The 26,166-nt window shown below is 43.4% G+C and overlaps 1 long non-coding RNA gene across 1 annotated transcript in view; it reads right to left on the bottom strand.

The window, feature by feature from the left end:
• Positions 1–11,334: 11,334 nt before the first annotated feature.
• Positions 11,335–26,166, bottom strand: part of LOC137525786 (uncharacterized) — a 44,973-nt gene continuing 30,141 nt past the window's right edge. Inside the window, exons 3-4 of the long non-coding RNA XR_011023013.1 lie at positions 13,107–13,224; positions 11,335–11,560 (exon numbers count right to left, since the gene is read on the bottom strand). This is a non-coding gene — a long non-coding RNA (uncharacterized lncRNA). The remainder of the gene's footprint in view (positions 11,561–13,106; positions 13,225–26,166) is intronic.

Raw genomic sequence — 26,166 nt, 5'->3', positions numbered from 1 at the left:
GCCCTCCTAATAACATGCAAGGCTTGGCGAAATGTATCTCCCCCATTCTGACAAATTGGTAAATGGTGCAAATGTGAGTTTCAAAGTGCTGCAAGCTGTACATGTTATCATTTAGTGATTATATAGTACTGGCCTCTTTCTTAGTGCTTTTACAGAGTAATATAGCCAAGTCGCTAAACATCCCTCAGAGGAGCTCACAATCTACGGTAATCACAGTCCATGGACAATTTAGGAGGAAGGCGATTAACTTACTTGAATGTTTTTGGGTTGTGGAAGGAAACCCACACAGACACAGGGAGAACATGCAAACCCTGTGAAGATAGTGCTCTGGCTGGGGGGACTGGGCGCTGCAAGTCGAGAGTGCTACCCACTTCACCACCATGCCAACCATGTATGTGTATGTGTGGAGATATACCCATATATCTATACAGATATAAAAATGACTGTGCTTGTGCTGAATGGATGGGGAACTGTGAGCAATGAAGGGATGTAGTGAGCGTAGTAGTAGTAGTAGTGAAGTGAATGCAATCACATACCTGTTAAGTCTATTAATAGAAAATTCCAGAATTTTAGTAATGTAGATGCACTTGCAAATTATAAATAGTTTTGATCATCACTTGGATGACTCATGGGAATGAAGAGAGGGACATAGGAACGGAGTTGTGAGATGGGAATATTCTGTTTCTGGCCATACAACATCACTGGAAACTCTGTGCAGGTCCGTGGTCCAGGCTTTCCCTTCAACACTGCGGAGCTTTGTATTCAGGACCTCCAGGTGCCAGGAAAGATTTAATAGGTCTTGGGTGGGATCAAGGAGTGGTAGTGACTCACTCAGACTTCTCAATCACTCCTTCCATCCAATGTTAGGGGATGGTGCTTGGAGTAAATAGCTCAGGTATAAAATGTTACATTTTACTAAGCTTGTTTATCCCTAAAGAAGAAGACTACACTGTGTATGTAGAAAAGCCCTGAAATGTAGGCTTCAGTCACCGGGATTTGAAATTTCTAATACCCAGTGCGTTATTTCATCTATATTTTAATGACATTTCCTTGGTAACCATGCTTGTAATCATCTTCCCACCAACCGTTAGCTGGTCACAAGGGAAATACTTCTCAACTGCTGTTTTTTTTTTTTTTTTTTTAGAACAGATTTCGTTCCTCAGCCCAGTTTGGACAACTCTGAGAAAATGTGTTTTAGGTGTGCATTCCTTGATTATTAAAGGTTACCTCATAATTATAAAATTGGATATTTATTTTCCGTGTCGTAATCACTAAAGAAGAGCTGGGATTAGAAAGAAATGTAGAAATATAATGGTGAACAGTACAAAGGCTTATAATGATGTCAAGTAGGACCTTGGAGACCGCCTGGAATAGATGAAGTCAAATAAATAAATGAGGTAATAATAGGTGATGTTTTGCTACATAAGTAATCTTAAAATGTAGGTAATAGAATCTAATGTGTCAAAGGAAGTGTTTTTTTTTTATTTAGTTTAGTTATTAAAGTGAGTCTGAAATGAAATCCCCCCAAAAAACAGATACTCACCTAAGGAGAGGGCAGGCTCTGGGTCCAATAGAGCCTTTTCGGTCCTCTCCTGGCCCCATCGTCCCAGCACTGGCTCCTCCGTTAGCAGTCTCTGAATGATGGGTTGGAGACTGCTCTCTGCAGGGGAAGCTTCGGAAGTCTTCAGAAGCCCAAGTGCTCCCAAAGAAGGGCTGCTCCGCTCCGTTTTCAGGAAGACTCGGGCTCCCGAAGACTTCCAAAGTCTCCCCAGCAGTGGCAGAGAGCAGTCTCCAACCCCTCATTCAGAGACTACTAACGGGGGAGCCAATGCTGGAACAACAGGGCCAGGAGAGGAACGAAAAGGCTCTATAGGACCCAGAGACTGCCCTCTCCTTAGGTGAGTATCTTTTTTTTTGGGGGGGGGGGGGGATTTCATTTCAGACTCCCTTTAATTAAAGAGGAACTGTAGTTAAAATAGCATAATGAAAAAAAATGCTTATTTTTGTACAATTTCAATTCATATATTATTTAGCCTGTGCCACCATTTTAAAATCTTTCCTCTCCCCGATTTACTTTCTGAAATTCATCACAGGTAGCAATATCTTTAGTACTGGCTGCGAATGCCCATTTACTGAGGGTTCTAAAGCCAGTAGAAAAGATCTCTGGTGTTCCCAGATTCGCGGGGGGGGGGGGGGGGGAGAATTCTGCATAATCAAAAGCCTAGGCTAGGCATTAGTGGTAGGGAGGTGCTACATACTAATATATAACTAGCTATAGATATGAGAAGTGTTTCTGATGCTAAAACCAGTGGTATTTAATGTAAAAGTGGGTATGATGAATAATTTACTGCGTTCTTCTATATGTCGTTATGGTTCCTCTTTAAGTAATTCAAATTAAATGTAAATTACATTTAAATTAATTAGGCAATTTAAGGAATAACCATGTACATGGACATTTGTGTTCATGCATCAATTCATGTACATCTGAATCAGTGTATAATTTGTAATAGTGTTTGATCTCAGGACTCTCAGCCATCCACTGGAATGCATTCAGCAAAACACTTCAAATGCACTGACTATTAAAGGACCATTATCGCAAAAAATGAAAACTGTTAACTACATGTAAACACATACAAATGAGAAGTATGTTTTTCCAGAGTAAAATGAGCCATAAATTACTTTTCACCTATGTTGCTGTCACTTACAGTAGGTAGTAGAAATCTGACAGAACCGACAGGTTTTGGACTAGCCCATCTCCTCATGGGGGATTCTCTCAGTTTTGTTTATTTTCAAAAGCACTTAGTGAATGGCAGTTGCTCTGTCCAACTGCCAAAAAACTCTGTAGCGAGCAGGGAAGCTGGCCAGCATCTTTGTTTAAATCCTTTTTAGGGAATATCTTTATAGAGAATAAAGGCCTCTATGAAGCGATGGACTAGTCCAAAACCTGTCGGTTTTGTCAGATTTCTTCTATCTACATTAAGTGACAGCAACATAGGAGAAAAGTAATTAATGGCTCATTTTACTCTGGAAGAAACATACTTCTTATTTGCATATATTTGCATGTATTTTAAATTTTACAATTTTTTCGCGATAGTGGTCCTTCATGTGGTTAGTACTCTGGTCTTGCAGGGCCAAGTACCTGGGGCCTGTATGCCATCCCTAATTATGTAGCTATCTATATGGGAGATCCCATTATGCAAGAAGACATTTGGCTACTCACATATAGTATCTCTGAACCAAGGTGATAACCAGAGAGGGGAATGGTGACCCGGCTGCTCTGTCCTCAGTACGAAGTGGAACTACTATCAAAAGCAACAGATATTCTGACCAACACCTAAAACTTGCCAGCAGGAGAAGGAGACCCCCATGCAGACACCCCCCTAAGCCTGGTGCCCGGCTGTTGCAAAGTAGGACACACACTTACACAGGCTGTTTCACTCCATACAGCCACCCTTCAATGAGGTGAGACCTGTCTGTATGAGGCTTTACCTGTGTTTGTACACCTCACTTATAATATTTAACCTCCGCAGTGCATGTAAAAAATGAGGCTAAAATGGTGCATCACCCCACATATAAATTTATTTTATAAAACCATAAAAACAAATACACTCAACTTGTCATAAAGTGTGCTCATTAGATGCATACAAGGCATTTTGCAAGGGAAAAAGAGCAGACTTAACATAATGGAATGAACCACCAGTGTCCTGTCCTCTCCTCCACTTGTCCGCATAGACCAAGCACATAAAAAATTAACTGTACAAGGGACGTGCCCAGGGGTGTAACTAGAAATCACTGGGCCCCCCTACGGAACTTTGGATGGGGACCCCTCCTGCCAAACTTTCTGCACAGGTAAACTGAGAAGCAGTGTTATTAAATTGGCTAGTGCACACTTGAATGTGTTTTCCCATGAAGATAAAAACAGACAGCAGTAAAGCACTGCATGCATTTTCTCTATCAATTACATTAGCTTCTGTGATAAAACGTCCATGTTTTCACTCATAGAGAAACACATGGGGCTCGATTCACAAAGCGGTGATAACCCAGTTCAAGACTTTAGGCGTGATAACCATTTTTATCATGCCTAAACTCAGTTTAGGCATGATAAGTTTAGGCATGATAAGTTTAGGCAAGTCCCGCACACAAAGCAGCGCCATTAAACTCTATGCAAAGTGCACCAGACTTTGCTAGCGCAAAACTTTTGATCAGCTGTGCACTGCGGTGCTAACCCAGTTGGTGCTTAAACTTATCACGCCTAAAAACTTATCACACCTAAACTTATGCCTAAACTTATCACACCTAAACTTATCACACCTAAACTTATCATGCCTAAACAGAGTTTAGGCGTGATAAAGTGCTAAACTGTTAGCACCGCTTTGTGAATCAGGCCCATGGTGTGCAGAAAATGCATACAGAAAACCGACAGACAAATGCTCCAAGCCTCAGCTTATTACACTCACTCTGTCCATCTGTGATGAAGCAGAACTGGCTCTGCAGACTTCTCCAGCATCACTACAGTGCAGAGCACTTGGGGAGGGGTAGAGAGGTTGGGGGCTGGGCACTGTACATGAGAGCCTGCTGCACACTGAATAAGGAGTGTCTACTAATCTTTGTTTACAAAACTTTGTATGATTCATTATCAGTGGCTGAGCAGATTCAGTCATTAGAAAAATTGTGCAGAGAATAAAAAGCTTTTTCTCTCTGTGCACAGACTCCTCCTCAAGCATCACTATAGGACACAGCACTTGGGGAGAGGTAGAAAGGCTGGATTTAGGACAGCACTGTACACAAGACCCTGCTGAACACTGAATAAAGACTGCCTACAAATCTTGGGGCTTGATTCACCAAGCGGTGCAAAGTGTTTGCACGCTGGTGAAAAGGCCCTTATCACGCCTAAACTCACTTTAGGCATGATAAGAAGAAACTCGCGTGAAGTTACCGCGCGTACGCGCGTAAGTGCGCGCGCAGCACCCGACGCTTCGCGCGAAGCTCCCATTAAACCCTATGGGACTTTGCGCGCGCTCTCACGCGCGTACGCGCGGTAACTTCGCGCGAAGAGCAGGAAAAAGCGGTGATAACTCAGTGGTGAAAAGGTCATCACGCCTAAAGTCTTTTAGGCGTGATAACTGGGTTATCACCGCTTTGTGAATCGAGCCCTTTGTCTGCAAAACTTTGTATGATTCCTTATAAGTGGCTGAGCAGATGCAGCCATTAGAACAATTGTGTAGAGACCAGAAAGTGTTTTTTTTCTCCTTGCCCTTAGTTGTCAGTCTCTCAGGACGGGCCCCTTGTGACTTCTGCCCCCCTGCGGATGCATCCCTTGCAGTGTCTTTAGTTACACCCCTGTACGTACTTGGTTTAGGCGTACAAGTGCAGGAGAGGACGAGACAAGCTGAGTGCATTTGTTTTTATGGTTTCATGGAACAAATTTATATGTCGGGTACTGCACCATTTTAGCCTCATTTCTTGCATACACTGCCGAAGCTCAAGTTTCTGATGCCGTGATCCTGCTGAGAGCCACATATGACCAGATTGGCTTAGGATTAACAGGAAAGCATTTAGACCTGAACTGCTACATGAGAATTTTTTGCAATCGAAGCGCCATTTCTGTTTTACATTTGATGTTTAGTGTATGAGAAGTCGTCTCATAGGCTGGATTTACCATAAGGCACTGTAGGCTTGTGCCTTCCGCCGCCTTATGGGAGAGAGGCGGCTCCCCTCCCCAAATGACCTCCTCCTCTCTCCTGATGCGGAGACATCATTGCTGTGCTCCTTCCCTGCAGTGTATATGTCCCAAGGCGCCGCACGGCTTCCTCCCTCCCTCCCTCCCTCACGCCAATCCATCAAGCAAGGACACTTACAACACAGAAGAACTCCGCTGGTATAATGCATACCCACGCATCTACCCACTCACTGAACACCTGCATCAGATGGAGGGAGCGAGGGAGGGAGAAAGAAGAGCCGAGCATCGCCTGGGGGACACATACACCTTCATCAGCAGGAGGGAGGGAGAAAGCGTACGTCAGTAGTGGAAGACAGAAGAACTACCCAGCCTGCATGCACCTTATGGACCTGCCAACGAATGGTGAAAAACTGCAGCATTACACACTCCAGAGACTCGGCCAAACTCAACAGAACCCTCAGGCGGTTGCCTAAGAAACCTCATGTAAGACTCTTCTTCATTTAAAAGCCTAGATTAGGGATAAAATGAAAGGATGCAATTAATTACATACTGATAAATTCTGACTGAAAAGGGAGAAAAATACTAACTATGTATAGACACTTTTGCGGTCAGCTCTCATATAAAGTCAAAATAGTACCTCTCCATTCCATGTGTCTGATTTTAGGGAACAGATACTATGGGGTTGATTCACAAAAGAGTGCTAACTGATAGCACACGTAAAGGGTTGTGCCCTCACGGTAACTAACGTTTGTGTGCGATAACGCAACTTTTGCGCCCGATCGCATGCAAACATCCTGGTTATCATGCACAAACTTTAGTTACCGCAAAACTTTACGCGCGCAAAAGTGCGTTCGCGGCACTACGCGTGCTAACTGCATGGCACGCCCGTGCTATCAGTTAGCACTCTTTTGTGAATCAACCCCTATGATTTGACAGAAAGTGCAGCCTGCAACTGACATACCATTTAGGGCATGTTTCAAATAACATCATGAACTAACAATCTAATCCTTTAAAATCCTGTCAAATAGGAAGTGGATTAGAGACGCAGCACCAGCTCCATGCAGTTAGGTTTATTGGATTAAGACAAAGGGCATACAGGCATAGGGGGTACAGACATCGGCCTTACAGCCGTTTCGCGGGGCTCCCGCTTCTTCAGAGACCACAAGATGTCACAGTGACATCTTGTGGTCTCTGAAGAAGCGGGAGCCCCGCGAAACGGCTGTAAGGCCGATGTCTGTACCCCCTATGCCTGTATGCCCTTTGTCTTAATCCAATAAACCTAACTGCATGGAGCTGGTGCTGCGTCTCTAATCCACTTCCTATTTGACAGACACTAATTAGGTTGCAGATATTTCTTCAAAGATGAGTTCTTGCACTAATGAGTCATCATGTCACCATTTATATGCAAACACATATTCCGAAAGAGAAGGTCATTGACTTCTTCATGCTTATCTACCATAAACAGATTGCTGGAGGAGGAGGTGAATGTAGAATGAAAAATTAACTTTTGAAATTTCTTCTTGGGAAGCCATGAAAGAAAGCATGTGGCTATATTTAAGCCTCTGACTTCTCACAACATGAATCAGGGAAAAGCAAACTCTCTAAGGCAGGTGGACCACAAAGTACACAAGAAGCTGTAAAAGCTTGAAGAGCAGAGATGTAAGAACAGTCCACACCCAATCTGTGTAAAGCAAAAGCTTGTAAATGTGCTTTTCAGTTTTTACTATAAAAAGGTTAAGTAGTAAAAGGGATACTTGTGATGAGCACTTACAAAAATAGTTAGAGGAGTAACTTCCTCCGTCGGGTCCTCAAAATCAGGACTCACCTGATCTAATGCAGGGAGTGCCCCATCCCAAATGTTCACACCCCTTCCCTTGCCTTCCCTTGGTTGCATTCATGGCCTTAAAGACCATCTCACAAAGGTCATAAAACAAGTGTGGCCATCGTGATCTTCACCCCATAACAAGAGTAGCCACAAAAACGCCTGATCTGAAGTATAGTCCCCTGTAAAGGAGGAAGGGAAGGTTAGTAGTTGGAGCCTTTACACTGCTACTTGCAATCGTTTATCTTGTGACCTGTGGCTACCTAGCTGTTGTATCTGGATGAACATGGCTACTACATTTTTGTAAAAAGGACACACATGACCTGGCTTTTTTTTTCTTACCTCAAATGACTACTTAAATATTTAATTTAGAAGTATAATGGCTATGAAATTCTGGTGTATGGGGGCCAAAAAGCTTTCTGGTAGTGGTAGTGTGGCCTACAGTTAAAAGGCAGATTGCTGTACATGGGGCATACATGGGGCTGCCGAGACCTGAAAGGGCCTCTACGATCTGTTTTCCCCCCAGGCCAAAAGGTCCCAGTCCTCCCCTGAGCCTTTAGTAGTTGGAGTAGTTGGAGTTGTTACATCAAGGGACCTTTTGGCACATTTTATACATGAGACCTTCTTTCCACTTTCCACTACAATCCCTTAACAACACAACAGTCAGTGGAGTGGCACCACAGTGGTTCGTCACATCCTAAAAAATGTAGTGCCCATGAGTCAGACAGGAGGTTTTTTGCCTCTGTTTTTTATTAGGATAATGATGATTGAATTCTACTAACAGACTTCCTTAAACAGGGAAACACAAATAAATGCTGATTTTTACTGTTCACTGCTGTAGAATTACACCAAACTTTTATGGAAAAAGATATGGCAATAGCACAAACAAATATGTTCTGTTTCTGCAGCACAACCCCAGCAACTTCAGCGCTTCAGGGAGAATATGGTGAATATGTAGCAAGTTTCCGGATCAGCTTATTTCGGCGCGCAGCTCTGAGAGCCGAGCGCCGAAACTGGGCGCCCCCTAACAGCACTGTTATGCTGCGCAGGGCGCGTAGAAGTATTTTGGGGCTCTGGTGGCTGCCAGACCCCGAATTACATCTCCCTCCGAGTTGCGACAACTCGGAGGGGTAATAGTATTTAACGCCACCTCGGTATCTTGCAGCAGCGGTGAAAGCAGTAATTCGGCTCTTACCACGCTGAACTGAGCGGCACCGAAATGACATGCACCCAGCAAGTTTCAGGCTTCACGCTGGACTGATTTATAGTTGGGCCTATATCTTTTCAACATTGCCTCATAGAAGTCATAAGTAAATGAATTCTCATGGCCAGGAGTCAAGACTAGGGTATAATGGACACAGAAGTAGACATCATGCTTGCCACCATCCTTTCTGCATTTATAGACATGAAGAGAGGCATGGGCAGATTTATGGAAAGGCCACAAAAATCCTGTCCTTGGGTGGCTTCTGTCCAAGGGGTCAGATGAACATGGAAAAGAAGCTGTGGCATATGGAAGAGAAGCCTGCAAATGGAAAATTGAGGCTGCAAATGGAAATGGGGACTTGGGGAGCAATATATGAAGGAGGAGAGATGCTGCTACACGAAAGAGAGGGATTGCTGTACGTTGATATTACACACAGAAGAGGGGGCTGCACATAGAATGGGAGAGGTGATGTTGCACATAGTTCCATAGTTATTTAGGTTGAAAAAAAGACATACGTCCATCAAGTTCAACCAGAAAATAAAGTACAACACCAGCCTGCTCCCTCACATATCCCTGTTGATCCAGAGGAAGGCGAAAAACCCTTACAAGGCATGGTCCAATTAGCCCCAAAAGGGAAAAAATACCTTCCCAACTCCAAATGGCAATCAGATAAAATCCCTGGATCAACACCACCGGGCATTACCTAGTAATTATAGAAATTGATGTGTTTCAACGCAAGGAAAGCATTTAAGCCCCCTTTAAATGCTGATATAGAATTTGCCATAACTACTGCCTGTGGCAATGCATTCCACATTTTAATCACTCTTAATCTTAGAACCCTCTCCTAAATAAGTGGCTAAAATGATTTTCCTCCATGCGCAGATCATGTCCCCTAGTCCTTTGTGAAAACCTAAGGACAAAAAGCCAAGCTTTTATATTGCCCTCTGATGTATTTATACATGTTAATTAGATCCCCTCTACGGGGATCTATATTTTCTCCAGACTAAATAAACCTAGTTTATCTAACCTTTCTTGGTAAGTGAGACCTTCCATCCCACGTATCAATTTTGTTGCTCGTCTCTGCACCTGCTCTAAAACTGCAATATCTTTCCTGTATTGTGGTGCCCAGAACTGAATTCCATATTCCAGATGTGGCCTTACTAGAGAGTTGAACAGGGGCAATATTATGCTAGCATCTTGAGTTTTGATTTCCCTTTTAATGCATCCAAAAATTGTATTTGCTTTAGCTGCAGCGGCTTGGCATTGAATACGATTATTTAACTTGTTGTCGATGAGTACTCCTAAGTCCTTCTCCAACTTTAAAGTCCCCATCTGTATCCCGTTTATTTTTTATGGTGCTAGACCATTGGTACGACCAAAATGCATGACTTTACATTTTTCAACATTGCATTTCATCTGCCATTTATGTGCCCATATAGCCATCCTATCCAGATCCTGTTGCAATATATCCCTATGTTCCTGAGAGTTGATGATTCTGTACAATTTTGTATCATCTGCAAAAATAGCAACATAGCTTTCTACTGCATCTCCTAGGTTATTAATAAATACATTGAAGAAGAGCACTGGACCCAGTACTGACCCCCTTGGGACGCCACTAACAGCCACCCATTTTGAATAAGATCCATTGACCACAACTCTTTGTTTTCTGTCCATTAGCCAGTTCCTTATCCATGCACACAGACTCTTCCCCAGTCCTTGCATCCTCAACTTCTGCACCAGACTTTTGTGGGGAAATAGGAATTGGTGTGCCCTAGATTCAAATAGATTTTCCTCAGATTTATTTTTTTCAAATCATAATTTTTCTAGACTGATTGTTTGCATTGACCAAAGCTTTTAGATCTCTACTGCCCACAATGCCTGATCAATAAGCTTTCAATTGGTTTTGGCAAATTGAAGGGGTGACCGACATGTTAAAAAATTGGCTCTAGCATAGTTATGGGGAGGCACAGTCGCTTCCTGCTCTTGGATATTTGGACAAGTCCACTTATTAGTAAGAAATAGGGGACACCACAAGAAACACTATCAACGCCACCAACCAAGTAGGTTTAGTAAAGTTGCGTGAGCGGAGGCGGTAGCAAAAGCGAGTACTGTGTCCAAAACCCAGCAGCCGAGGGCCAGAGGGGAGGGGAGGGCACTGGTGTGCAATTTTAGCAGTAGTGATTCACACTTGGTATCCTATTTCTTACAAATTAGTGTATACGACCAAATTGCATCAAGCAGGGATTGGCTGTAGGTCTATGAGGTTTCCTGCTGGGTTGCCTCAACTAGACTAGGGCCAAAAAATCTCAGCTGAGCTCCTAGGGAGCATTGGTGGGGAATTGTGCTAAAATCTAATCAAGCTCAGGTGGATTGATCACTACTCACTTGGGGATATTATTAATTGTACTGAAAAATAGTACAGTGGTGCCAGCTAGCATAAAAACAATGTGCCTGATTAAGATACTGGATTCTGCAGCTCTTATATTCAGTCATATACAGTTATACTGATCAGTAATGAGGGTTGCTGGAGGGATCATGTACTCACAGTACTCACAGTACTCTCAGTCTTACTCCCACATGAACTTTCAGTGATATTTTCTGTAATTAATGCAGAATAGCCAGGATTTGTTTATTAGTTTGGTAGAAGGTGTGTGCATGAAGCAATGATAGACCATTAAATGTAATAACTTTTCAGCAAACCTTACTATGGTCGGATATGACCCAGGCAAGACTTTTCCCATCTAATAGGAGACCATTTTCAAAAGATCTTGGCCAAGTTTGCAGGTTCACCCTTGTTCCTTAGTGTCTGATTTCCAGCGTGGGAGAACTTGAAGACATCGGGCCCCAATGGTCTCTGTTAGAGGAAATGCACATATGTATTCTGTACAATAGTTGGAATATTAAAATGGAAAATTAGACATAGGAAAGGCTGTTCATGTGATGGAAAACAGCTGAAAATTCACACTCTTCACAGCAGCATGTTAGATGACGTCAGTCTGTTCCAAGGTTCTTTTTACAAAAATACAGATGGTCTTTCTTGACTCTTGACTTTTCTAGACTACATAAAATGACACAGTTATTATCATTGCTATTCTGTTTCTATGTTGGCCCTAAGGCACCATCATTGTGTAGTATTACTAAAGTGTAAAGTGAAAGGAGATGATCAACACAGTATTATATACATGTTACTTATTTTAGCTTTGTGTTAAAATAGAAGCTTGTCAATGTATTGTTTTGTTTACACTACAGAAATGATCATCTGTAGATGCATTTTGCAATCGTTTGTGTATGTTAGTAGTGCTTTAACAGAGAGGTAATAAGGAGTGTAGAGCCCATTTACAGTTGTAGAAGCAGCTAAAGCAGTTTCAAGCAAAACCTTTTAACTGTGATCAAACAGAATGCAGGTGGCTTACTATAGGTGTAAGCACTGTGTAACAGCTTATACCATGCACAGTGGAGCTGACCTGCCTATTGGCCTAATGAGTAAAGCAACGGTAAATTTGCTGTGCACAGGCAGCGCATGGAAATTCTACTGGTACTAATGCCAGGGAAGCAGCGTGCGTTACTCTGCAATTGTAAAAGGATCAAAAAGTAGGCAAAAGAGTTCTATCAAATTTATTTTGCATATTCTTTTGCTTGCTGGTGGTTGAAAGGGCATTTTATTGTGAAGCTGTGAACATATCAGCTAGGAGAAAACTTATTACCTGGGGCTTCCTCCAGCCCCATGCTGGCCATGGCCTTCATCTCCATCCTCCTGGGCCACTGCATTCCTTTGATGTAAGTTCTTCAGTCTGGGCCAGTCCTGCTTTAATGTGCATGCGCAGCCAGCCGCACGCGTACCCCTGTCATGCTCCTGTATCCGGTAACGTTCTGTGACTGTGCAGTTAGGCCTGCGCAGGTGCAGAATGACCTGGTCATGGGAGCATGACAGGGGCGCGACAGGGGCGCACGCGGCTTGGCCGCGCATGTGCGGTGAAGCATGGACTGGCCCTTATTGAAGAACTTATCGGGGCAAAGCGAAGGAGTGGAGGGGCCCAAGAGGACGGCGATGGAGGGACCCAAGGGGCATGGGCCATGGCATGGGGCTCAAGGAAGCCCCAGGTAAGTATAAAAGCTAATAGAAGCATCATCTCAGCATCCGACAAAATGACATCCCACCATTTACTAGTTTTCACTAGAACAGATCTACAACCATGTGACAGATTTAACTTCAGCTCTTGATTTGTTAATAACCGTTTAGGAATTTGTGTTCTGTCCTAGAACAAAATGTCAGAGTGATAGGAAATAGAACGTATCCATCTTAAAGTAGAATGTAACTGACTAGGATCGATTCGCCTGTTCAAAGTGGTACACCTACAATCACTTCAAGATAGTGGGTGGAGTCATGTACATCAACTTACCTGTTGATGACTGCCACGTGGTCACTCTTCAACCCTTCCCATTGGTGACTCTTGTGCACGTGCTGATACTGAGACAGCTTAGTAGTCATAGTCCAATTAAACTGCTCTATTCATCTGGCTGTAAAACAGGAAAGGAAGAATTCCCAGGGTAAGAAATTGAAACTGTGCTTTCACTTAACACATTTGTTTTAAATAACAATTTTAATACTGGTATTTAATTAAGAAGAATTTTTGATCTTTTGAAAAATTCTATGACTCATTGAGTTGTTTGGGGCCATATTGTTCTGCTTTTCTCTTCAATTCTCTTTTCCCAAACCACTCTGTGTCATTCAGAAACCTTTCTATATCATAGTTGTTGTTTTTGAGTGACTGGTGTTGGTTAGACCACAAATTATTCTTCTACTTCCTGAAACTCCATACATCAAGCTTTTGAGATTGCTGGTGAGGTAGGTTATCTTACCCAAAGTCAATGGTGGCACTTATTATCGAAATGTGTGGATGAAATAGTGATTACCATTAACAAACCATTCCTTTCACTCTGCATACATTTCTCTCACACAGCGGCCGTCCATTGAAAGCAAGTTTTGGTGGTCCTGACTCCCCAGTCATGTGATTGCTGCTTTGCTCCATTTGGTTTATGTAATGATCGCTGCTGCAGCAGCTATTGCTGGAAGTAGTGCTGCAGCTCAGGCAGTTCTGATGTCTTTCCATGCAAGCTGCATAGCTTTGTCTGTCTTTCCCTGCTGTCGGCTTGTGACTGATTATCATTCACCTGTGTGGGAATCTGCATGGCTGCTCCCATTGGATGACCTCAGTATAAAGATCTGCTTCCTGCAGGGTTTCCTTGGGTTTTCATAGCTTCAGCTTAAGCCTGTCTTGCTGTCGCTTTAGCCCCCGATCGTGTTTCTTGTTATAAAGATACTTTGCTGGTCTTTGCATCATATATTGGTTCATTGCCAATATATATGCATACCAGCACGTTTATTATTTTCCTTGTATTTGTGTTATGTTAATACATCAGTGTCGCTGATGTATACGTACACGAACTGTTTATATCCTGTGTGCAGTTAGTCAGCTTTCCAGCACGTTTTGGTAGGTTGCGCGTACCGTGACCACCCGTGCTGAGGTAGTTACCCTGCTTCTGGTTCTGTTTGTGGATTGCGTTCATCTCTGCGAAGAGATAACGAATCCTTCTGAATCCTGTTCTGTTACTGTTTGTGGATTGCGTTCATCTCTGCGAAGAGATAACGAATCCTTCTGAATCCTGTTCTCTTACCGTTTGTGGATTGCGTTCATCTCTGCGAAGAGATAGCGAATCCTTCTGAGTCCTGTTCCCTGTATTACTCCAGTCCTAGTCAGCGTTCCTGCTTATGTCATATATCGGTTCATTGCCGATATATACATATGTTAGTCAGACGTTACAAATAGTTTCATTGATAGCTGTAATTGTAATACGCTAGGAAAACATACTTATTGTATATTTATCTGTGTTACGTTCATCTATCTTAATCCTGCTATTTTCTGACTGTCCTGTCCTGTCTTTGTGAGGCACGCCATCGCCGCATCGCATTGGCTGCCTCATTCCAGTCTGTCTGGTTTTGGACGCTTGCTGTCGCTAAGTAGCCGCTAGCTAGCAAGCGTTCATTCTGTCTACCTGTCCTGATCTCCTCAGTTCCGGTTTATGCGCTCAGCGCTACTTTGCGCTGAGACGTTATTACGAAAGCATTGTTTGTGGCTGTCAGATCTGCACCGGCTCTGTGCGCCACAATCTCCTATTGGAGTCAGTCCTCCCCTCCACTATACTAGGGATAGCCTGTTTCCTGGTGCTAGTGTGTGTACCTCCTCCACGCCAGCTCATGCGTTGCATGCTGACTGTGGAGAATACACCACCAAGCCTTACATTATGAAAACCCCATTACCAATCCCCATTGTGGGGGGGATTCCCAGAAAGTATGACGCTGTCAATTATGGTTCCTGTTCCTTTAAGAAATTTGAAGAACTTAGCTCTGAAACAGAAAATGAGTTTTTCTCTGAATGTGCCAGGTTCCTGACCAATCCTGATCTCCAAGCGACTCCTGTTTCAACCTGGGCACTCCAACTAAGTTATATTTTGTTTAAAGGGGAATTATTCCAGTGGGCATTTGATGTTCTCAATCATTCCGATTTGAAAGAGAGACCACTGGAATTTCTAGCGTTTGTGATCCATAACTGGTTGCGCATAGATCCATTGCCTTTTCCTCTTAATGAACTCCTGGCAGCAGGTCAATCAGCTACTCCTTCAATTGCTTGCAAAAATGTTCAGCAAGCAGAAAGTGTTACTGATAATTTTCCTGCAGCCTTGAATAAATCACCAAGAACAGCAGGGAAAACAGCAGGGTCTAAGGCCAAACGCAAACGTTCTAAGAAACGTGTCCGATCTGCAGAGTCGTTATCCTTAGCGACTGAGACCTATAATGAGATTCTGCCATTAACAGATAATGAAATGCAATTGTCTTTCAGGGGAGTTAAATGGACTTATGAAACTACTAATGAACTTTCCTCCCTGGCTAGGGAAAATAAAGATTTCTGTTTAAAAGAATTATCTGAGTATGATTATGAGGAGATATTACAGAGTATTGAACAAATCAACTTATTTGTGAAGCAAGGAAAGTTTGCATACACTACAGTTCAGCACTTGCTACAGGTATTGGAGATTCTTAGGAATAAGGAATCTGCCAATCACCTGCTAATTAACCCAATATATGTCCCTGCTACAATCATATCTGCAAACCATGATCTGCCTGTTAAGTATGCTTGGAATCCTCCATTTGAGAAAGGAGAGATGGAAGCTCTGGTCAATGAGTGGAAGAATGATTCAAGTTCATTTTGTCAATTTTACAGTGCAAAAAGTGAATTAGTATTGAATGCATGCATTAAGTCTGCCTATAACCTAATAAAAACTGGTGTGTGTGGGTATGACTTTGTGGCTCCATTGATTGATGTGTGGGAACTGATTTTGGATGATTTTTATGTGACTCCGAATTCGCAAATTTGGCGTTCTGACCCGCCTGCTTCAGCACCTTTGGCTGATTCAGCAGGTGATTCGGAGCTCTTTTTGTGTGAAATTGAAGTTCCTGCAATTCCACCCTGTACCATGGATAACTCAGTGTTACTTCCCAGTAAAACAGAAGCCACTGATACATTCTTAACCTTGCCCTGCGCAAATTTCTCAGCAGAGAATCCAGAGGTCCTGCTGACTTCCGAGTCCAGCCTAGCCAGTACTCATGACTCTTTGTTTAGTGAAACAGACACCAGAAAAATCTTGCCTGTCTCTGCAAACACTTCTGCAGAAATTACCTGTGTTAATAAAGTTCAACTCCTGTCTGATCCAGCAGATGCCAATAGATGCACTACATCAGTTTCCGAGTCCCAGCAATCCTGTCTAGTAAACTCAGAACCCCAGCATCTGAATTTTCCAATTTTACAAATGAATGGTGATTCAGATGCGCAAACATTGTGTCTTGATCTTCCTGTTTCTACACCTCGCTCTAGTTTCGTGAATAGCTCAGAGCATCTGCTCTGTGACCCTGAAATCGCAGAATTATTACCTTGTTCAGAAAATGTTCCAATAAATTTGCCCTGTACCATGAATTGTGCAGTAGATCTCTCCAATGAAACTCAGGTCACAGAATCATTATGCTGTCCAGCAGGTGCTTCCATGGTTTTGCCCTGCAATATGGACTGTTCAGTGATCCTGTCCAGTGAAGCTGTGGTCGCAGAGTCTTATGCTTCACCCAGTACTTTGGATATTTCAAACCCTCTAGCAGAAGGGTCTGAGGCACTGCTTACCTCAGTTGGTGTTGCAGTAATATTCACTTGTCTAGCAGCTGTTTTGGAATTACAGTCTGCTCTAATAAAACTTGATGAATTTCTGTCCAGCAAAGCAGAAGCCATTGAAATATTGTCCTCGTCAGCAATTGTGTTAGATACCTTGCCCTGTACACAGTCTGATTTAACCAATGTTGAGTCCCTCTCCAGTGTTGTAACAGCCGAGGAACTCCAGCCCTGTCCTCTGAATGTTTCAGAAGTCTTGCCCTGTAACATGGATAATTCTGATTCTCTGGTCAAAATAATAGAAATCTCAGAATTTCAGTCTGGTCTGATGTGTGTTCCTGAAACCCAGCCCTGTATCCTGAAAGATTCTGGTTCTCTGGCCGCTGTGGCAGAGGTTCCAGAGTCCCCTTCCTGTCCAGGGAATTCCTCAGTTTTGCCTAGTCCAGTGGGGGCTGCTGCAATGCTGACTTGTTCTGCAGCGCCTCATGAGCTCCAATCCAGTGTATTAGATGAGTCTCTGTCCAGTCCAGAGGTAGTTGTGGAGTCCCTATCTGGTTCAGTGCATACATCAGAAGATTTGTCCTGTCTTGTTAGTGCCCCTGAATCTGATTTGTTACTGACTTTGCTGGAATCAGCGACATCTAAGTCTGATCCTGCATTCTCGTGTAAAAATCCAGTAGTTGCGAAGTTTAGTCATGATGATTTTTTTTTGGCCAGTCCTGGTTTTGGTCCTGTCTTGGCTGACCCTGAGGCTCACAGTTCCTTGACATGCCCAGAGGTTTCTCTTGTGCCAGTGTGCCCAGATGTTGTTTGTGTGCCAGAATGCCCAAGTGTGTTTAAGGTGTTAGCGTGCTCTGATGCTTCCTTAGTGGGAACATGTTCTGATGTTGCCAGTCTGCCTGCATGCCCAGAGATGGTTCTGGTCCCTGAAAGCCCTGATATTGATGTTTGTCCTTGTGGCCCTGACTCGGGAATTGCCCTAGGTTCCATAGGGGTTCTTGATAGTTCTCCATGTGAGCCTAAGGGGCATTCTGACCTATGGGGATCTCTTTGGAGCTTCAAGGTGTTCTGGGAGGTCTCTGAGAAAACTTGTCCTGGTGCCTTGGACTGGTTCAACAGTGGGTTTTGTGTTGGTAAAGACAGTACCGGTGGGCATTGCAAAGGCTTTGGCGTTTCTGAACTGTTCCTGGAAGGCGGTGGGTATCGCTCAGGGAGTTTCGGAGGGCTTTCTTCTGGAAATCATGGTTCTGATGGGTGTCACACTGGGGCTTGTAGTACTGATGGGCATGGTTCTGTAGGTTCTGGTTCTGATGGGTCCAGTCTTGTGGGGACTGATTCTGGAATTCGGTCTTGCCGGGCTGTCCCGGTCATCATGAATTATCAGTCAGACTGTTTTGTTGGAAATTTCAGTTTTGAAAAGCGTCTGGAATCCGCTTTTAAAGGCGGGGGTACTGTAATGATCGCTGCTGCAGCAGCTATTGCTGGAAGTAGTGCTGCAGCTCAGGCAGTTCTGATGTCTTTCCATGCAAGCTGCATAGCTTTGTCTGTCTTTCCCTGCTGTCGGCTTGTGACTGATTATCATTCACCTGTGTGGGAATCTGCATGGCTGCTCCCATTGGATGACCTCAGTATAAAGATCTGCTTCCTGCAGGGTTTCCTTGGGTTTTCATAGCTTCAGCTTAAGCCTGTCTTGCTGTCGCTTTAGCCCCCGATCGTGTTTCTTGTTATAAAGATACTTTGCTGGTCTTTGCATCATATATTGGTTCATTGCCAATATATATGCATACCAGCACGTTTATTATTTTCCTTGTATTTGTGTTACGTTAATACATCAGTGTCGCTGATGTATACGTACACGAACTGTTTATATCCTGTGTGCAGTTAGTCAGCTTTCCAGCACGTTTTGGTAGGTTGCGCGTACCGTGACCACCCGTGCTGAGGTAGTTACCCTGCTTCTGGTTCTGTTTGTGGATTGCGTTCATCTCTGCGAAGAGATAACGAATCCTTCTGAATCCTGTTCTGTTACTGTTTGTGGATTGCGTTCATCTCTGCGAAGAGATAACGAATCCTTCTGAATCCTGTTCTGTTACCGTTTGTGGATTGCGTTCATCTCTGCGAAGAGATAGCGAATCCTTCTGAGTCCTGTTCCCTGTATTACTCCAGTCCTAGTCAGCGTTCCTGCTTATGTCATATATCGGTTCATTGCCGATATATACATATGTTAGTCAGACGTTACAAATAGTTTCATTGATAGCTGTAATTGTAATACGCTAGGAAAACATACTTATTGTATATTTATCTGTGTTACGTTCATCTATCTTAATCCTGCTATTTTCTGACTGTCCTGTCCTGTCTTTGTAAGGCACGCCATCGCCGCATCGCATTGGCTGCCTCATTCCAGTCTGTCTGGTTTTGGACGCTTGCTGTCGCTAAGTAGCCGCTAGCTAGCAAGCGTTCATTCTGTCTACCTGTCCTGATCTCCTCAGTTCCGGTTTATGCGCTCAGCGCTACTTTGCGCTGAGACGTTATTACGAAAGCATTGTTTGTGGCTGTCAGATCTGCACCGGCTCTGTGCGCCACAATCTCCTATTGGAGTCAGTCCTCCCCTCCACTATACTAGGGATAGCCTGTTTCCTGGTGCTAGTGTGTGTACCTCCTCCACGCCAGCTCATGCGTTGCATGCTGACTGTGGAGAATACACCACCAAGCCTTACAGTTTACAAGCAATTATTATATATACAGTGCTGAGGGAAGGCGAAGAAGGGATGCAATGTAAAATTTGCAGTAGAGCCCATGGTTCTTTAAAGTGGTATAAAACTCTAACATAACATTCAATAAAATGTGTTTTCCTATTTTTATTACCCGTTCAGTTACCAGATTTACTTTTTGTGCACAAGTAATATTGTCTCTTTACAAATTACAAGTTCACAAAGTACAGTTTATCTACTCTGAAAGCTGCCATTGCATTTTATTCATAGATTTCAATATATATAAATACAGCAGCTATCTAGTAATAATTTCTCATATGTCTCTGGCTGTGAGTTCAGTACATTTCCGCTTCAGCACCTGGCTGGCTGTAACTAATTGTAGCAGCAGAGAAATGTAAACAAAAGATAATGTTGTCACCTGTTCGGATGCGGATCATAAGCTGAAGAAGCTTTCCACTTAACCCTCCTGGCGGTATAAAAAAATACGCCAGGAGGCAGCGCGGCAGTTTTTTTTTTATTTTTTTTTTCTATATCATGTAGCGAGCCCAGGGCTCGCTACATGATAGCCGCTGCTCAGCGGCATCCCCCCGCCCTCTTCGATCGCCTTCGGCGATCTCCGATCAGGAAATCCCGTTCAAAGAACGGGATTTCCTGGAGGGCTTCCCCCGTCGCCATGGCGACGGGGCGGAATGACGTCACCGACGTCACTTACGTCGGGTCGTCATTGGGAGTCCCGGGCCACCCCTCGGCGCTGCCTGGCACTGATTGGCCAGGCAGCGCACAGGGTCTGGGGGGGGAGGGCGCGCGCCGCACCGTATAGCGGCGATCGGGCGCGCGGCGGCGGCGATCAGGGTGCTGGCGCAGCTAGCAAAGTGCTAGCTGCGTCCAGCAAAAAAAAAATTAAACAAATCGGCCCAGCAGGGCCTGAGCGGCACCCTCCGGCGGCTTACCCCGAACTACGTTCGGGGTTACCGCCAAGAAGGTTAAGTGCTTTGTTTAACTGTTTGAATGCTGTTCTGCTACATTTTTTTGCGTTAGTAGGTTTAAGGCTGTAAATAACCTTTTACAACAAAGAGGAAAAGCTGAATTTTAGACCACTTTAAGAAGCCTGATTCCTTAGCTGTTTGCATTTATGTGTTACTTTTACAGCATGTTGCTTTTTTATTATTTATTCATAAGGGCTTATTTCAGATACGTTAAATACTATTGATCTGGGAGTTGGGCATGATTCCCTTTTGTTAGGGAAGAGCTCTTGTATTATTCAGTTATACATACAGAGTCTGTCACGTAATGCAAAAGAACTGGGAGTAAATCTTTGTTTATTATGCAGTGTTTCAGCAATTGGAAAATCACAATCCCAGCAGTCAGCAATGCTAAATTTACCATTTTCTGTTAACAGACAGCTCAGCCCAAGAAGTTTGGCATGGAGTTCTATGTGGGTAGGGTGAAGGTGGAATATTTTCTTTATGACTTGATTCAATAATGCTGCAGTCATCTTTAAACACATCAGTAGAAACTCACATTTAAGGATTCATCCCTGGCATCAATTGTATTACTAAATTATTCAGGACACAGATATACTTTGAGGATTAAGATGAATCTGTGTCTGGCCCCCTTTCCTGTAGAGGGGATCAGGTCTCCTCCCTCCTCTGCTTCACTTTATTTTTTTCATTTCCAGCTTGGAATGGCAACTTCTCTGCCTAGATAAATGCTACCACAGATTCTGACTTACGTCCATTTCCTATTTTAGCAAGTAGATTTGCAGTTTAATATCCCAAAAGTTTTGGAAGAGTATGTACTACACCACAGCCACTAAAACAGATTTGGCTGTTCTATTGATAATGTGACGCCTCTGGGCCACGGACCCAGAGAAGGAAGGCAGATCCACTGACTCCATCGGCTGGAGGCCTGCAGCAGGTATATGACTCTCTAACTGTTGAAGTCAGAAGATCAGAATGATAACCAGGATTTTTTGAATGGCTATTTTTCTTTTGACACTGGAGCCCTGAGTAGAGATTGATAGAGTTCACAATAAGTTACATTAGGATCAGCAGTAGGGGCATAACAATAGCCAATGTGACCCCCACCATCATAGTGGGGTCCAGGGGCTAAGTTCCTGTGTCAAGGTGCAGAGTGAAGCGTCACTTTACCTTCTTCCAGTGTGCGGAGCAACAGCTCCTCACTCTCTCTCTTTACTTTGCGGCTTGCATCTCTGAATGTCACATGGCATGCAGAGATGGGAGCCGGAGGAAAATTAGCCGAGCGGCAGCTACAGTAGAGAGAAGTGAGAACTTATTGCTCCACTTGCTGAACAAAGGTAAAGTATCGCTCCACTCTTCGCTCTATAGTTGGAGGGAGTGTCAGAAGAAGACACACTAATGCACTACTGGCAGAGTTTTGGTTGGACACACCTACTTCTAGTTAAACCCCTACAGCAGATCATTATCTCTTTATCTTATGTAACAGCAGCATACGGTAGCATTTACCATGCTGGTGGACTCACTGCAAAACCCAACCATTGCCATTTTGTAGCATTAGTGTGGTGGCAATGTATGCTTAGAAGATATAAAGTTGGAAATAACCAACCATTGCCATTTTGTAGCATTAGTGTGGTGGCAATGTATGCTTAGAAGATATAAAGGTGGAAATCCCAACCATTGCCATTTTGTAGCAATAATATGGTAGCAATGTATGCTTAGAAGATACAGAGGTGGAAATTGATCTCAAGCTGCTGCATGTACTACCACATGCATGTTAGCAGTGATTCAGGAGTAGGGATGGTCAATGAGATGAATCATTCTCAGTTGAAGCAGGATTATGCAAACTTTGCATGCAGCTTGAAAATGGACCAACTTAACTATGACATGGTGGGATTTGATTGGTCCATTTTCAACTGGCATAAGACTGCATACAAGATTTGAGTAATTTTGCAGCAACTTAGAATTATTTGCATCTCAATGACAATCCCTACTGAGGAATCTGTCAAAAAAGTGCATATATTGTGGTATGTAAAACATTTTTAGCATTTGCCCAAAAAAATTATATGTTTCTACTTTAGAACTCTATGGTAGAATTTCTCAACATTATTGTAATGTGTATCCAGTGGTGTAACTACATTTCATGGGGCCCCAATGAAACTTTGGTGGGGCCCTCCAATGTTTACAACCTTTCCCTTGCATCCTCTTGGTGCTCTTTACAGCCTTAGGGCCCATCTCACAAGGGTCATAAAACAAGTGTGGCCATCCTGATCTTCACACGCCTAACAAGTGTAGCCACAAAACCATCAGATCTATAGTCCCCTGTATTGGAGGAAGGGAAGGTTAGTAGTTAGGGCCCCAAAACACTTCTAGATCCCAATGCGATCGCAGGAGCTGCCCACCTCTAGCTATGCCCCCGTGTGTATCCTTTTGTTTTAATGACTGCATTGGTCAAGTACCCCATAATGTTTATAGAAATGCATTTCAAACACAAGTTGTAGGTGGCTGATCTGAATTTGTAGTGTAGTGGTAACTGCTGCACTTACCAACAGTCTGTCTAACCTAAGCCTTATTAGTGTTACAAAAATGGAGTAAAAGAGAACATAAGACATATAATGTGTACTTATACTCAGAGTGTACTTAGGAAAGCTGGGTCTGATTTGCTAAAGGTTCTCCCAAGCAGGAGATAATAAGTGATTCAGTAAATCTGGATTTATTAAAATATGTCTGCTATTAGGAGACAAAAACTTGGCCGAGTCATATCGGACTACAGTGAGGAATGCTAAAATGTTAGTGACTTGGCGGTTGTGCGATTGCTCAGTCACAGTAAGGTTTGTGTTTGATGGATCCAGGCTACCTGAGAATACATTAAACATCAGGATCTTTGTCCCAGTAACTGGCTTGTTTTTGTAACATATAATCAATTACCTCATGCTGGGAAATAGATCCAGCATTGCCAACGGCTCTTAGCTGCAATTATGTAAAAACTGTAAGAGCTATCAAATGTTCTGGCTGGTGCATACATGTGCGTTGTTGCCCAAATACAAGAAACTATCCTTGTGCTCATTGCCTAATGTGCAATGCTGCCAAAAGCAACATGCCAAGTGTAATGCAATTATCTCCAGGGTCAGCTAAAAGGCAAGGTGTGTAAGGGACCCACCATAGGCTCCACTGTTAGAATACAGATTGCGTTCCATTCACCTTATTGCAGACACAAAAGAGTTGATTGTCCTTAGTGATTGAATTGGGTCAGGGGAAGAGCAGTAAAGCACAATGCAGCCATACTCACTCAGAGATAGAGAATCTGGGAGATACAGAATAGGAATGGTGGGGTTATGCAATGTCCTCATAGGCTGCCAGTGTCACTGTTAACCATTTCCAATTCTGTGCTGGACTATGTCCCTCATTAGCTTTTTCTAGCATAGGTCCAGTATCAGACATAGGAAAAATGGCTGCTGCTAGGTGGTCCTGTTGGCAGATGAAATCTAGCGGTGTCAGCACCTTTGAATCAAAGTGTCGGACTACGTTTGACACATTGATCGCAGTTAGTCCCATCCTCCACCACAGTGCCAAGTAATTTCAATATCATGTGGGTGTATTTTGGGTGGCCACTAGGGCTAGGGACAGCGTTGCTGGATCTAGTATGGCACAGTGTTACCCTATGTGGATAGAAGTGTCAAACCGCCTTCAGCATCACACTGTGCCGCATAATAGTGTTATTATAATTATGTTATTATTACACTGGCCCTCGTGCAATGGGGTTGGAGCTGCAGTGCACAAGCTGGCACCAGCCCTGCCCCCTTCTGACACCAGGTCACTTCCTTGCTCTAGTGCGAGAAGGTTAAAGGTGGCCACTAACGGTCCAATTTCGAGTGAAAAATTGTTAGAGCGATCAGAAATTCTGATCGGATTGGTTGTAAATAATCTCCGTTGATGGGCAGAAATGATTCTAAAAACAGTCGTCCAATTGGAATTTTGTCTAACCAAAATTTGAATTTTCATGTCGGCTGTGATAGATAGGAAGCAAAGATTGGTTCGTTGATGGTGTAGTAAACGATTTCACTTCCGACCAGAATTATCTGATCGCTCGAACAATTTTTCTCTAGAAATTGTATAATTAGTGGCCACCTTTAGACTGCTACTGCACTTCTCTCTTAAAGAGAACCGGAACTGAAAATAAAAAGTCAAAATAACCATACACAGGCCATACTTGCCTCCTGTGTAGTCTACTCCTCAATCTCTTTCTCCTCTCCTGCGTCCCATTTGTCCACTGTGATCAATGGAATTCTCTGTCCTCCATTTTAAAAATGACCATTACCCCATAACAGCTTCCTGGTCAGCACACTGTTAAACTGTAATATCGACCACTTGAGCCATAGGAAAACACGGACATTACCTTGCACATTCAGTTGTAACTGACAGCTGCTGATATATAACTGACAGCAACTGATATATTTCAGTTCTGACAAAATATTGTCAGAACTGGAAGGGATGACTGTAAGAAGAAAATGGCGAGCTTCTGAGTGGAACTGATGGTGAGGTAAGTATGTAATATTCATTTGCAGCTACGTCATGTGTTTATTTTAAATAATTGTACTCACTACAGGTTCCCTTTAAGGATACCAGTGATCACCCCCCACCTGCATAGGAGGAAAAAGTAAGTGCTGAGGGGTAAAAGAGTGTTCGCAAAATTGGAGTGGAAAGGGTTGAGCCTTGTATATATGCTGGACAAATCTCAGCTGAAGTGAAGGGTTGGAGCTGTCCAGGTGTGCGTTAGGGTCATTTATTCAGGGCACTACCCATAACCTATTGCTGGGGTGCCTCGGATATTGCCTACCACAGTGCCCAGGGACAGGCAGCTGATGGGAAGGGGTTTTCGGGGCCCGAGTGAGACTGGGGCCCGACAAACAGTGCTACTCGCACGGGCCTAGTTGCAGTAGTGCTTCCAAGCCCCCTGACCCTCCTGCAGTGTTATGGAGCGCAGTGTAGTGGGAGGATTACAGGCTACCAGGGATGGTCGTAGTCAGCCAACTTCACTACGCTGGAAATACGCGTAGTTTTACGCAATTAAGTTTCGCCAAACTACGGCTTCGAAAACAAATATTTGCTTCGTATGCATTTCGTAGAATACGCGTTAAAATACGCAATTACGCGTAGTGCGAAGCGTAGTGTATGCGGATACTTATGCCCGAATGCAGAAAATTGTACGCATTAATTTCTTTAGAAATGCATGTACTGGTAACCCTTCTATGCGTACATTCCCCTTTCCAATGCGTAAATTTGGCTATTATATTGGGAGGGCAGAGCAAATTATGTGACGGGACCCTATTACTAGAGAAGATTGTAGGTGAATGGAGCTCCCCAGGAGAATGGGGAATGAGCCCATGGAGAACATGGAGCTGGAGGAAGCCCCAGGTAAGTAAAAATGCTTCTATATACAACATCTAAGGTACACTTTAAAATGACTGCCACATACTGTATAATCTCCCAGAAGCACAGCACAAACTTAGTTATAGTTTACCTTCTGACATATAAAGCGTTAACAGTGAACTCGAAACACGA

The sequence above is a fragment of the Hyperolius riggenbachi genome, chromosome 7 (genome assembly GCF_040937935.1).
Source record: "Hyperolius riggenbachi isolate aHypRig1 chromosome 7, aHypRig1.pri, whole genome shotgun sequence".
Classification (NCBI taxonomy): Eukaryota; Metazoa; Chordata; class Amphibia; order Anura; family Hyperoliidae; genus Hyperolius; species Hyperolius riggenbachi.
Note: the sequence above shows the minus strand (reverse complement) of the source record. Positions and strands in the feature narration are given on the sequence as shown.